The 13,521-nt window shown below is 43.9% G+C and overlaps 1 pseudogene across 1 annotated transcript; it reads left to right on the plus strand.

Annotated features, from left to right (window-relative positions):
* Nucleotides 1–10,569: 10,569 nt before the first annotated feature.
* On the plus strand, nucleotides 10,570–13,211 carry LOC307102744 (neurofilament light polypeptide-like; annotated as a pseudogene). Its single transcript has 3 exons — nucleotides 10,570–10,588; nucleotides 10,771–11,911; nucleotides 13,118–13,211. The product of its transcript is annotated as a neurofilament light polypeptide-like (transcript).
* The last annotated feature ends 310 nt before the right edge of the window (nucleotides 13,212–13,521 follow it).

The raw sequence follows: 13,521 nt of genomic DNA on the forward strand, positions 1-13,521 counted from the left end.
GACGCTCTTAAGCCCTTTGTAAATGATAATTCATTTCATCTTCACAGTAACTTCAAAACTGCAAATGCATTTCTTATTCCCGCTTGGAAGAGGAAGCGGGACCATGGGCAGGTCAGGCAACAGGCTCAAGGTCAGCCGACCAGCATGCAGTGCAGCCTGTGCTCAGCGGAGCCACTGACTGCACAGCCTTTGCGTTCCGGTTCGGTTCCCCCAGCGTGTGCGCACACACTCTCTACTCGCTCTCTACTGGAAATGGACCTGTGAGGAGGATTTACTCTCACTTAGTTGAGCAGTTGGGCAGTATTCAAATTTTTACATGGATATTTTTCCAGGCTACAAACTCTCTAAAGTGATTTGGGGTTATATTCATCCATACCTTCTGACCATTCAAATTCAGTTTTGCAAAGCCTTAGGCATTGTATAAAGAGTTATAGATGATAAATTTGTTAATACTGGCAACAAATGCTAGTTGTGGTACAATTCATACTAAAGAGTGGGAACAGTCAAGAAATCTGCTCTCACAAGGTTTTCATTTAAGCTGTTTACATATTTACCTCCAATAAAAAAGATAAACAGTCTAAATCTAGTTTAAAATGGTGCAAAGGACACAAAAATCTATTATAAGTGTAAACGTGTCTTTACTTGCCTATTATAAAACTCTAGACCTTCATCTTGTTAATCTTATTGTTAACTGGTTATTACTGATCATCACTGACCTTTTGTGTTATTTTTACCTGCTTTAATTTTATTCTCATTTTTAGGAAATTCTACTCATGTATTAAGTTCTACATTGAAGCTGTTTATGCCTTAACATTGTTTGGATGAAGTCATTATTTGAATACAGAATGCAATCAGATACCCAAGGGTTAAAGTATTTTCCCATAGCAATAGCAGTTGCTTGGACATTATGATCTGAGTAGGAATAAGATTTTGAAACTGGAGACAGGAGTTCAGACCCAGTGTCCTCACCACCTTGCTTCCCTGAGGAGGCTTCATGGAGCGAAATGCCAATGTCAGAATCAGGTGGCCTACACTGAAACCCCTTTCTTCGTTCGCATAGTGCCTGTGACCGACCCCAGGAGAGCCATTGTCCTGTGATGCCCTGCCCACCATCTTTCTGAAAGATGTAGGAGAATGGACACCAGTGTCCAAAGTAGCCCAGGGGGCAGGCAGAGCCCAGACCCCCATGGAGTAGGATTGCCCAATTTAGCAAATAAAAATATAGGAAAGCCAGTTAAATTTGAAATTCATATAAACACCCTAGCCGGTTTGTCTCGGTGGATAGAGCGTCAGCCTGCAGACCGAAGGGTCCCGGGTTCGATTCCAGTCAAGGGCGTGTACCTCAGTTTCAGGCTCCTCCCTGGCCCAGGCCCTGATCAGGGAGCATGCAGGAGGCAACCAATCGAAGTGTTTCTCTCACATTAATATTTCTCTCTGTCTTTCCCTCTCTTTAAAAAAATAAAAAAAATAAAAAATAAAATTCGGATAAACAACAAATAATTGTTTAGTGTAAGTATATCCCAAATATGGCATGGACATACTTATACATAAAAACTTATTTAGATTTAGCTGGGCATTCTATATTTTCTATGGCAACTCTAACAGGGGGTAGTGAGGGCAGGGATACACTGAGGTCACTGCCCTACCAACAAACAAGTACAATATTTTTTGCATCTGCTTTGCCCAGATGAGTATTATAAACGAATGTTTTGTGCAATTAGGGTGTGAAGCTATTTCGGGGAGTCTCTGCCCAGCCATGAATGAGAAGATTGTGTTGGTAAAAAAGGGTGAGACTGGGAGTCAGAAGTGCTGAATTAAAAGCTGTTCCTCTGCCGCTGTGTATGCCCCTGGACACAACAGTTCACGTACAGGGAAGGGAGAAAGAACTAAGATTTTTTCATGTGCAAACTATGACTCAGCTTCTTCATCCTTAATTGAGGATATTATCTCCTTACTCATTATGGTTTTTGTGAAGTTTAAATAACATCGCCGACCATAAAAGTTATTTTTTGCACACACAACAAAATTACACAAATACAAAATATAACGATCACAATAATCAACCATACCAGTTTGGGGAGGAGGAAGTGGGGGAGCCGGAACATAAGAATCTCTTTTCCTCTTCCCCCGGTCTCCATTTTCTTGATCGTGAGTATCTGATGCATCTTCCATATATTAAGGAATGTGATATCACTATGACCACCTCAACTTTATTAATTAATTCAATGGAAGCTATTGGTAAGTGAATGGCTCAGCAAAATTTGGTATTTTTCTAACTTAAACTTTTAGCATAGAGCAGCCAAGCTATTTCACAAGGGGCAGTTTACAACAATATATGTCAAAAGAAAGTTACGGTTTTATATGCCACAGCTATAAGACAGTTATTTACAAAGCGAAGATGCAGGGTGGATATTCACTGAAGCGAAAGGCTGAAACATGTAACTCTCTACCCAGCATGAAGCACAGTTATCATGTCAAACATTCTTAGAGTCAGAAGATCTGAATTTGAGGATAACCTGCATAAACTCTGTGATCTGGGGTCAGTTCTTTAACCTTCTGAGCCTCAATTTTATTGTTTATACTGTCGACCTAATAAAACATCCAAACCTGTAGAAAATTTTTATGAGTTGTTTTTTTTTTTTTTAGAGATGTCTTAATTTATTTTAAGTGAATGAATTTAATTTTTTTCTTTTTAGATTAAGGTATTACATATATGTCCTTATATCCTCATTGACCCCCCACCCCCACCCCCCCACACACTCATGCCCTCACCCCCCTGATGTCTGTGTCCATTTGTTGGGCTTATATGCATGCATACAAGTCCTTTGGTTGATCTCTCCCCCTTACCCCCACCCTCCCCTACCTTCCCTCTGAGGTTTGAGTATCTGATCGATGCTTCTCTGTCTCTGGATCTGTTTTTGTTCATCAGTTTATGTTGTTCATTATATTCCATAAATGAGTGAGATCATGTGATATTTATCTCACTCTGACTGGCTTATTTTGCTTAGCATAATGCTCTCCAGTTCCATCCATGCAGTTGCAAATGGTAAGAATTCCTTCTTTTTTACCGCATCGTAGTATTTCATTGTGTAGATGTACCACAGTTTTTTAATCCACTCATCTGCTGATGGGCACTTAGGCTGTTTTCAAATCTTAGCTATGGTAAATTGTGCTGCTGTGAACATAGGGGTGCATATATCCTTTCTGATTGGTGTTTCTGGTTTCTTGGAATATATTCTTAGAAGTGGAATCACTGGGTCAAATGGGAGCTCCATTTTTAGTTTTTTGAGGAAACTCCATACTGTTCTCCACAGTGACTGCACCAATCTGCATTATGAATTTTTTTAAGCCAAAATGATGACAATTTCCGGGAGCAAAATCCACATGAATTGAGAAAATGTTCTCAAGAAAGGCATCTTTACTATTTATTTTGTACATAATAATCAAAGGAGGAGATGTAAGGGGATTACATGAAAGCCACAGGTGGTAGATTAGGGAGGCAGCAGAAAGCAACACAGGGAAGAGTAAAAGAGGGACACATACTTCTTTTACGTCAGTGAGTACAGGGTAGATAATAATTAACATTTGTAGCACATAGAGATGGTATTCTCAGAACAAGATAACATTGAGGGGGTTCTGTGGGCTTGTCCTCTGGTGCAGCGGTTGGGGCCTGCGGGGTCTGGAAAAGGGGTTACTCTGACATCTCAAAGATACGTTATCTTAGATGCCATAAGACAATAGACAGGCTCACTTGAGATAATGCTTGACCTTTGTCAGGGAACCTACAGGCTTAAGAATGTGACTAGCTGCAGTAACAGGCTTTTAGTTAGGAATTTTTATGTTGAGACCATCCTATTGGTTACTTTCAGTCTCTGTGTGTAGGGCCCGCCATGCAGGCCTCCCCTGTGCTTGTCAGGTGTAATATATGAACTCTTTCATCCACAATGCAATTAGAACTAATAACCGTCTATCGTTATAGGCTGTCGTGAGGATTAAATGGGGTTTACATACATATATAGCTCTTTGGGAAATGTAATGTTAACATAAAAACATTCAAACCTGTAAAGAATTTTTGTGATTTTATTTGAGCCAAACTGTCTACAATGCTGGGAAGCAGAACTTCAACAGATTGAAATAATGCTCCGGAGAATGGCGGATTACATCTGTATTTATACATTGCAATCAAAGGAAGGGACGTAGGTGGGTTACATGAAATCAGTTGATGATAGACTAGAGAGGTGGGAGAAAGCAAAGCGGGGAAACCCCTGGGATTGGATTAAAGTAAAATGATAGACACATACTCAGGTGGGTGCAGGAATAATTAATATGATAACAATGAAGGGATTTGTGGTATCTGTCCTGGCGCCCAGCACATTAGGTTGTGCCCCAAGGGGTCCAGAAAAAGGGAAGTTACAAGTTACTCAGACATTTCAAGGGTATGTTATTATAGATGCAAAAAGACAGGCTCAGTTAAGGTAAAGGTTGACCTTGTCAGTGAAGATACCGGCCTAGGATGTAACTGCCCACCATAACTGCTTTTAGTTAAAGTTTAATTTCAGACCATCCTTTGTGGTTACTTTAGGTCTCTGAGTTTGCAAGACCGCCATGCAGGCCTCTCCTGAGCTTGTCAGGTTAGCATGCGGCCCCTTTTGTCCACAATACAATAAAATGTTAGTTGTTTTTGTTAATTTATGTTTTTGTTTGTTTTATCCTAACTGAAATAGGAGTAAACTCTTCTAAAACACCCGAGAGTGTCAAAATCCTGGCATTATTTTTGTTATCTGGTTCCTACATTGATTTTTTTTTTTACTGTATATCTCCATAAAGTAAAATTGTCCCTGCTTTCTTTCAACTGAAATTGTAAGTATTGGGAAGACTTATATACAATTTAACCATTTGAAAGGCTGCTCAGTATTTAAGATGTATTTTTCCCTGAGGCTTTGAGATCCTCAAGACACATTTCCTGACAACTCACAATGAGCTTTGTGAAGCTCTTCACCTTTCATCTGCGGACAGACTTGTTAGGCCAACAAATAAGAATCACAGTGCAGTTGGGACACAGGGGTGTAGTCAGTCGGAAGAAGTCTGCCTTGGCAGGAATCACTTAGTGAATGCAACGGAGACAGCTCTGAGCTGCAAATGTCAGCCCCACTTCCTGCCTCCTGCAGGTCTCAGCCAAGCAGGTCGGGGTCCCGGTACCTTGAGCCACTGAGCAATTGGGAGCCTGGCTAGTATTTATTATTCATAAGAAATGGAGCATCTCAGACATTTGCAAAGCATTGCAGCCCTTAATGAGGTGGGGGAAGCGATCTGTTCCCCGGTGGCCCCCCACTGTCTTTATTTGAATGTGTGATCATTAGACTGCACATGACTCTTGGTGCCCAGAGTGCATTACACCCTGGAGAATGTGAAAATACTTTAATTAACAACAGGAGTGGGCAGGCCTGCTGGGCTCCTTCTGTTACTATCCTCAGGACCTGAAAAGTCAGCACTCCGCCATCACCCCCACTATTTTCATTATCAACAGTAAAGAAAACACTAAGCAACAATTTCATTTAAAATTGATTTGGAAAGACCACTAAATACAAGATATTCCTGCCCCTTCCTTCCTCTGGCTCAACCTTATTAACCAACATCACACCAACATATCCATACATCCATTAGCATGCACACACATGCATGAGACATGAACTTGATATTCTTCTATATTCCACATGCCTTGCTAATAGTACAGTACTCTGGGGTGTATAGGTGGATAACATGCCAAATTGGCTGGGAATATGCATTCATGTGAATATGTAAATTTATATTCATCATTTACTCAGTCAGATAAATTATTCGGTTCATTAATTTAAATAAAATGCTGGCAAATTCCTAGCACTCTATTTAGCTGAGAGACTGGGAGATGATGTGCTTTTGTTTGTTTGTTTGCTTGCTTGTTTTAAAATGTTCAGTGATTTCTGCCTGAACTCGTTGGTTCTATTTAAGACCATATCAATACCCAAACAAACTTTCAGACAAGGAAAGAAGGGTTGTGATGTCCACTGTTAAAACACAACTGCGATTTTTGAATCTTGCAGTCTATGTCCCGGACTGATTTGTTGCCACGTGTGAATGGGAATGTGAGCAGAGCTGACTGCACGCACATGTGCAGGCTGGCCATCGGGGTTGCCCCCGTCGCTGTCTGGGGGCGGGCTTCTTGCAGGATAGATTTATTTGATGGCAAGAACTCTAGTTTCTTCAGAATTCACTAATGAAGACTTACTCATCGCATTGTATCAGTTAGTATTTATTGAACATCCTGGTGTCCCCCATTAACAGTGGCCCAAAAAGCAGTGGGCAATCCAGATGGAGAGAGTATTGAGGCGCATTTGGAGAAAATTAAATGTTGATGTGTGAACTGGGACTTTAACCTTCTTGGCATTTGGGGGAAGTTTTATTTTTGTTTTTTAGGGTACTATGTCGAAGTAGAATAAACTGTAATCTAGGGAGTCTTTTAAAAAATAAATTTATTATTTTAGAACAACTTTATATTTGCAGAAAAATTGTGAAAGCAATACAGAGAATTCCCATATACCTCATACTTAGTTCCCCTATTATGAACATCTTACATTAGTATGATACACATGCTACAATTAATGCATCGGTATTGATACATTGTTATTAATTAAAGTCCATATTTAATTTGAACTTCCTTGGTTTTTCCCTAAGGTCTATTTTTTTTTTTTGTCCCAGGATCCCATCCAGGACTCCACATACCTTTAGTCCCCATGTCTCCTGAGGCTCCTCTGGGCTGCAACAGTTTCTCAGACTTTCCTTAGTTTTAATGATCTTGACAGTTTGAGGAGTACTGACCAGACATCTATAGAATTAAGTTGGGATTTGCCTGATGCTTTTGTCATGATTAGACAAGAGTTATGATTTTGAGGGAGGAAATCCACAGATAGAAGTGCCATCTTGACCAGATGCTATCAAGACATACTATCAACATATCAGGGGCTGCTTTCCCTCCCCCATAGACTGTTGCCGAAAAATATTTAAGAAACTTCTGGAAAAAGTGGACCTACAAGGGACCTATCGGACCCACTGCCCCACTTCCTGGACTCTTTTCACTCACATGGTTTATGGGCCCTAATCACTGTGCAGCATGCCCTTTTCCTGGTACACAGCACTGTCCACACCAACACTAACTAGTTAAATGATGCACAGAGGCGCGTTACCACAGAGAATATCACTTCGACCTCATTCCAGAAAATCAAGTAGATCTTAATATATGTGTGTGTGTGAGAAGTTTTGGCAATTGAAAAGGAATCTGGCAGGTTTTTTTTTCAAGCATGCTGCACCTCTACATTTGACTTGTTGGTGATCTTACATTTTAAATGTTCCTGTCACAGCTGAGAAATTATAGGTTTAATTTTTCTTTAACTCCTGGGGTTGGGAACATGAATATTTCTGGAGCATCCACTCTGCATAGGTACTTTGCATATTGTATCTAATTTAATAATCACAGTAGGCCTACACTACACCTCAGGTACAATCATGTGCACTTTGTAGATGAGAAAGTGGCTCTGGGAGACCAGGCCACATGATGGATGAATGAGCCAGAATGTCTGAATGCCCAGATTCTTTCTATGATCCCAGTCTTGCTGGAGCTGATGATGGTGCATTCTGAGTGAGGCAGACAGGCCTCTCTCTATGCCTGAAATTCCCATTAGAAGTGCAAGACTTGGAGAATTTCCAGGCTTCCAGAATCTTCTGGGAAAATGTAAGTTTTATTCTTACAGGCATTTCCATAGCCTTTGCATATTTAAACAATGGTTCCTGCTTGTTTTTATAATACTAGAGGCCCGGTGCACGAAATTCGTGCACAGAGGGGGGTTGTCCCTCAGCCCAGCCTGTACCCTCTCCAATCTGGGATCCCTCTCGGTGGGATCGGGCCTAAACGGGCAGTCGGACATCCCTCTCACAATCCAGCCCTCTCACAATCCAGGACTGCTGGCTCCCAACTGCTTGCCTGCCTGCCTTCCTGATTGCCCCTAACTGCTTCTGCCTGCCAGCCTGATCACCCGCTAACCACTCCACTGCCAGCCTGTTTGCCCCCAACTTCCCTCCTCTGCCAGCCTGGTCACCCTTAACTTAAGGTGACCAGATCGTCCCGCTTTTGGCGGGACAGTCCAAAATTGGGACTGTCCCGCCAAAAGCGGGACGATCTGGTCACCTTACCTTAACTGCCCTCTCCTGCAGGGTTGATCACCTCCAACTGCCCTCCCTTGCAGGCCTGGTCCTTCTCAACTGCCCTCCCTTGCAGGCCGGGTGCCTCCCAACTGCCCTCTCCTGCTGGCCATCTTGTGGTGGCCATCTTGTGTCCACATGGGGGCAGGATCTTTGACCACATGGGGGCAGCTATATTGTGTGTTGCAGTGATAATCAATCTGCATATTACTCTTTTATTAGATAGGATAGAGGCCTGGTACAGGGGTGGGGGCCAGCTGGTTTGCCTTGAAGGGTGTCCCTGATCAGGGTGGGGTTCCCTTGGGGCATGGGGTGGCCTGAGCAAGGGGCCTGTGGTGGTTTGCAGGCTGGCCACGCCCCCTGGCAACCCAAGCAGAGGCCCTGGTATCTGGAATTTATTTTCCTTCTACAATTGAAACTTTGTAGCCTGGAGCGGAGCCAAGCCTGGGGCTCCCTCCCGCGGCCAGCAGCCATTTCTGTTGGGGTTATAATTGAAACTTTGTTGCCTTAAGTGGGTGAGCCTGGCCAGGGTGTGTGGAAAGCTTTGCTTCCCCTGTTGCCAGAGGCAACCCTGGCCTGCTCTCTCAAGCTCCATTCTGCCGCTATTTCTGTTTGAATTTGTTTACCTTCTGTAATTGAAACTTTGTAGCTTGAGTGGAGGCTTAGGCCTGGCAAGGGCAGGTGGAAAGCTTGGCTACCTCTGTTACCTAGGAAACCTTGCTCTCTGTGGCTGTAGCCACCTTGGTTGGGTTAATTTGCATACTTGCTCTGATTGGATGGTGGGCGTGGCTTGTGGGTGTGTCAGAGGTATGGTCAATTTGCATATTTGTCTATTATTAGGTAGGACTAGAGACCTGATGCATGAAGATGCATGAAATTCGTGCAAGGGTAGGCCTTCCTTCCCCCGGCTGCCAGCACCAGCTTCCCTCTGGCACCCAGGACCCGGGCTTCCCTCGAAGAAGGAGGCCCCGCCCACCAGCCACAGCCCCCTGGTGAGTGGCCTGGGCCTCCCTCTGCAGGGCGATCATGGGTTGATGGCCGGGCCTCTGACCAATTGCATCGCACGTACCTTGGCTGGCCTGGCACCAGTGGGTGTCATAGCTTGGTTGTCCAGAAGGTCATCCAGAAGGTTATCCAGAAGTTTGTTCAGTCTAATTAGCATATTAGACTTTTATTATTATAGATTAAAATAAATGTCTTTATCATAATTTTATTACAAAAATTTACAGGGTTTCTCAGAAAGCCAATTGAGGGTGATTATAATAATAAAGTAAAATAGAAAAATACTTCACAGTAATCAAAAATTGATCAATATGAAAACAGTTGCAACCATGAGGCAAAGTAGAGTTTCTCTCTATACTATATGAGGAACTCAAATAAGTGAATGAGAAGAGGAGCAAAGCTCATGAATGGGCAGTTTTCAAATGAAAGAAAAATGGTGAGTAAATGTATGCTATTTAGTATAAAAGATATTCAGACTCTTTACTAATCAAATAAATGCACATTTAAACAGTGATATGGTTTTTGACACATCAAATTGGAAAAGATAAAAAAATGCTGATACCCAAGAATAGACTAGGATATCTACACTAATAAAAGAGAAAGATGCTAATTGACCATACCTCCGCTACGCCCACAGCCAATCAGGAGCAATATGCAAATAAACCCAACGAAGATGGCGGGTAAATTTGCATATGCAGGCCCGGTGGTCAGCGCCTGAAGCTGCCCGTGGAGTCCAGGTGGCAATCAGGACTGGGCAGGTTGGGCTTGCAGCACCCGTTGCCCCCCTTGGAGTCCAGGTGGCCATCGGGACCAGGCAGGCCCGGCAGGCAGCGCCTGATCCCCTTGCGGAGTTCAGGTGGCAATCAGGACCGGGCAGGCCTGGCAGGCAGCGCGTAATGCTGCCCATGGGGTCCAGGCAGTGATCGGGACCAGGCAGTTCCAGCAGGCAGCGCCTGACGCTGCCCGTGGGGTCCAGGCGGCCATCGGGACCAGGCAGGCCTGGCAGGCAGTGCCTGAGGCCCCGCGCGGAATCTAGGCGTTGATCGGAACTGGGCAGGCCCGGCGGTCAGCGCCTGAAGCTGCCAGCGGGGTCCAGGCGGTGATCAGACCGGGCAGGCCCAGCAGGCAGCACCTGAAACCCCCCGCAGAGTCCAGGCGGTGATCGGGACCTGGCAGTCCCAGCAGGCAGCACCTGATGCTGCCCATGGGGTACAGGTGGCAATTGGGACTGGGCAGGCAGCATGGACAGAGCCTGACATCGCCCGTGGGGTCCAGGAGGCAATCCTGACCAAGCAGGCAGCACTGGCAGCATCTGATGTCGCCCGCGGGGTCTGGATGGCTATCGGGGACCTGGGTAGGCGGGGGTGGCCAGGGTCTCCGGCATCACTGTCTGCCCCTCGGCCGCCTGAGGACACCGGTGGAGCAGTCCCAGGTTGAACATTTTAATGAAAATGGGATGCCTGTGCCCCGCCCCACTGCGCCCATCCCTGGCGAGGAGAGGGCAGTGGGCAATTAGGAGGCACCGGGGCTCCTAAGTGGCTGTGAGCAACCTGCAGGCATGCTACCAGGAAGAGGTGCTGAACCATGAGGATGCAGAGGGCTGGCTGATGGAGGCGCGCAAAGGTGCAGATGAGGCGGCTCTCGCAGGCGCTGAGCTGGAAAAGCGCATCCACAGCCTGATGGACAAAATCGCCTTTCTGAAGAAGGTGCACGAAGAGGAGATCACCGAGCTGCAGGCGCAGATCCAGTATGCTCAGATCTCCATGGAGATGGACGTGTTCTCCAAGTCTGACCTCCGCACCCAGTACGAGAAGCTGGCTGCCAAGAACATGCAGAATGCCGAAGAATGGTACAAGAGCCGCTTCACTGTGCTGACCGAGAGTGCTGCCAAGAACACCTATGGGGTGCGTGCCACCGAGGAGAAGGTGTCCGAGAGCTGCCACCTGCTCAAGGCCAAGACCCTGGAGATGGAAGCAAGCCGAGGCATGAATGAAGCGCTGGGAAAGCAGCTGCAAGAGCTGGAGGATAAGCAGAACACCGATGTTAGTGCTATGCAGGACACAATCAACAAATTAGAAAATGAGTTGAGAACTACAAAGAGTGAAATGGCACGATATTTAAAAGAATACCAGGACCTCCTCAATGTGAAGATGGCTTTGGACATTGACATTGCAGCTTACAGGAAACTCTTGGAAGGTGAGGAGACCCGGCTCAGTTTCACCAGCGTGGGAAGCATAGCCAGCAGCTACTCCCAGAGTTCCCAGGTCTTTGGTTGATCTGCCTACCATGGTTTACAGACCAGCTCCTACTTGATGTCCACTTGCTCCTTCCCTTCTTAATATACCAGCCTCGTACAGGAGGAACAGATCGAGGTGGAAGAGACCACTGAGGCTGCAAAAGCCGAGGAAGCTAAGGATGAACCCCCTTCTGAAGGAGAAGCTGAAGAGGAGGAGAAGGAGAAGGAAGAGGCTGAGGAAGAGGAAAGAAAGGAACAGGAAGAAGGTGCCAAGGAAGAATTTGAGGATGCAGAGGAAGAAGGAGGTGAAGGTGAAGGAGAAGATGCCCAAGAAGCCGAGGATGAGAAGAAAGATGAAGGTGCTGGGGAGGAGCAAGCAACCAAGAAAAGATTGAGCCCCCCTTTCCTTAATTATTTCAGGAATAATCCTCCTGAAACCAGGTCAACCCCGTCACCAACCAAGCAGTTGAGTTCCCGATACTATATGAATTAAGAAGTCAATATATATAACATTCTGAGGTGACTCAGGTTGGACATTAAATGTTGTGCTATGACTTTTCTCCTTATGCAGAGTATCTGTTTGCTTGCAGAGTGGCTTCCTGGCTTGCTGCCAGCCTGTGCATGGTCCACGCTTATGAATTCAGGATCTATGACAATGTGAATAATTCAGATGTTTACAATAAAAACACATGAATACATGAATTCACTAATGTTAATGTTAAACTTCATGGAAAAAATAGTCCTTTGAATCTTTGGTGGTTAGAAATTAACCCTTTGCACTCGCTTGCTTTTTTCTCCATTCCTTTATTCTAATGCTAACCGTGTGGAGTCACACTCGACATCCGAGTGCAAAAGGTTAAAGACCTCAAATCATGTGCAATAAACAGTAAATAAAGTTACACTGAATGACAAAAAATAAATACATTAGGGGCCACTAGTAGTCAATAATATAATAACTCTGTATGGTGTCAGATGGGTACTAGACTTATTGTGGTGATCACTTCATAAGGTATATAAATGTCTAATCACTATATTGTATACCTGAGTAATATAATGTGAACTATAATTAAAATATTAATTTCAAAAATGCTAATACCCAGAGTTGGCAACAAAAAGGAATTATTTTTAGTAATATCTATCAGCTTTAATGTATGTTGCCTTTGAGCCAAAAATTACCCTGCTAGGAATTTATCTTATAGGCATATCTGTTCAGGTATGCAAAGATGTCTCAGGATGTTAATTGTATCATTATATATAAATTATAAAAAAGAGAAAACAACTCAAATGTCAGTTAATGGGGGCTTGTTGAAATAAATTATAGCACAGTCATACAGTGGAAAGCCATGCAATTATTAAAATGGGAAAAGTAGAGCTCTGTGTATCCACATTATGTTTCTGAGTAAAAAAAAAAAAAGTCCTAAACTCAGCATGCTCTTACTTCTTTGTATAGAACTTCGTATGCATCTGCAAATAGACCAGCAATTAAAAAAATATTTGTAAGCAGTTAGGATGTTCTAAGCAGGAAGCTTAGAAATCCATTGAAAACATATTGGCTTGAAGTCACTGTATATTATTTACTGAGTCTGTGGTGAACCCAGAAAATATCAAAAGCACGGAAGTTATATAAAATGGTCTCCAAACATGCAGATTTAGAGTAGAAAATGTGGGCACAGAAAGCCTTAATAAGGATGCACAGAAATACCACATCAAGCAACAGCCAGTAAAGAAAAAAGAACAGTAAATGAAGCAACTGCAGAAAATAGATCAGGAAAGTATGGCTGCCTGGTTGGCCCCAAGGAATGTTTTTGAAAAGCAGCAAACTCTGAAAATAGCAGCAGAATTTAGCACAGTCATATGTACAGTCTGGTCTGTGGGCTGTCGTTCACTCAGTGTGGTCTCTGGTAACCTCTACTCAAAAGGTGGAGACCAGTGTATAATACACTGTTATTATGTCTTTCAATCTGGTGTCCGTTTTCAAATTGTTGCATAATATTTACATGCAATAACACATACCAAGTTTTGAATGCTAACAGACAAACCTCAAAGGCACC

The sequence above is a fragment of the Cnephaeus nilssonii genome, assembly GCF_951640355.1.
Source record: "Cnephaeus nilssonii genome assembly, chromosome: 7".
NCBI lineage: Eukaryota > Metazoa > Chordata > Mammalia > Chiroptera > Vespertilionidae > Cnephaeus > Cnephaeus nilssonii.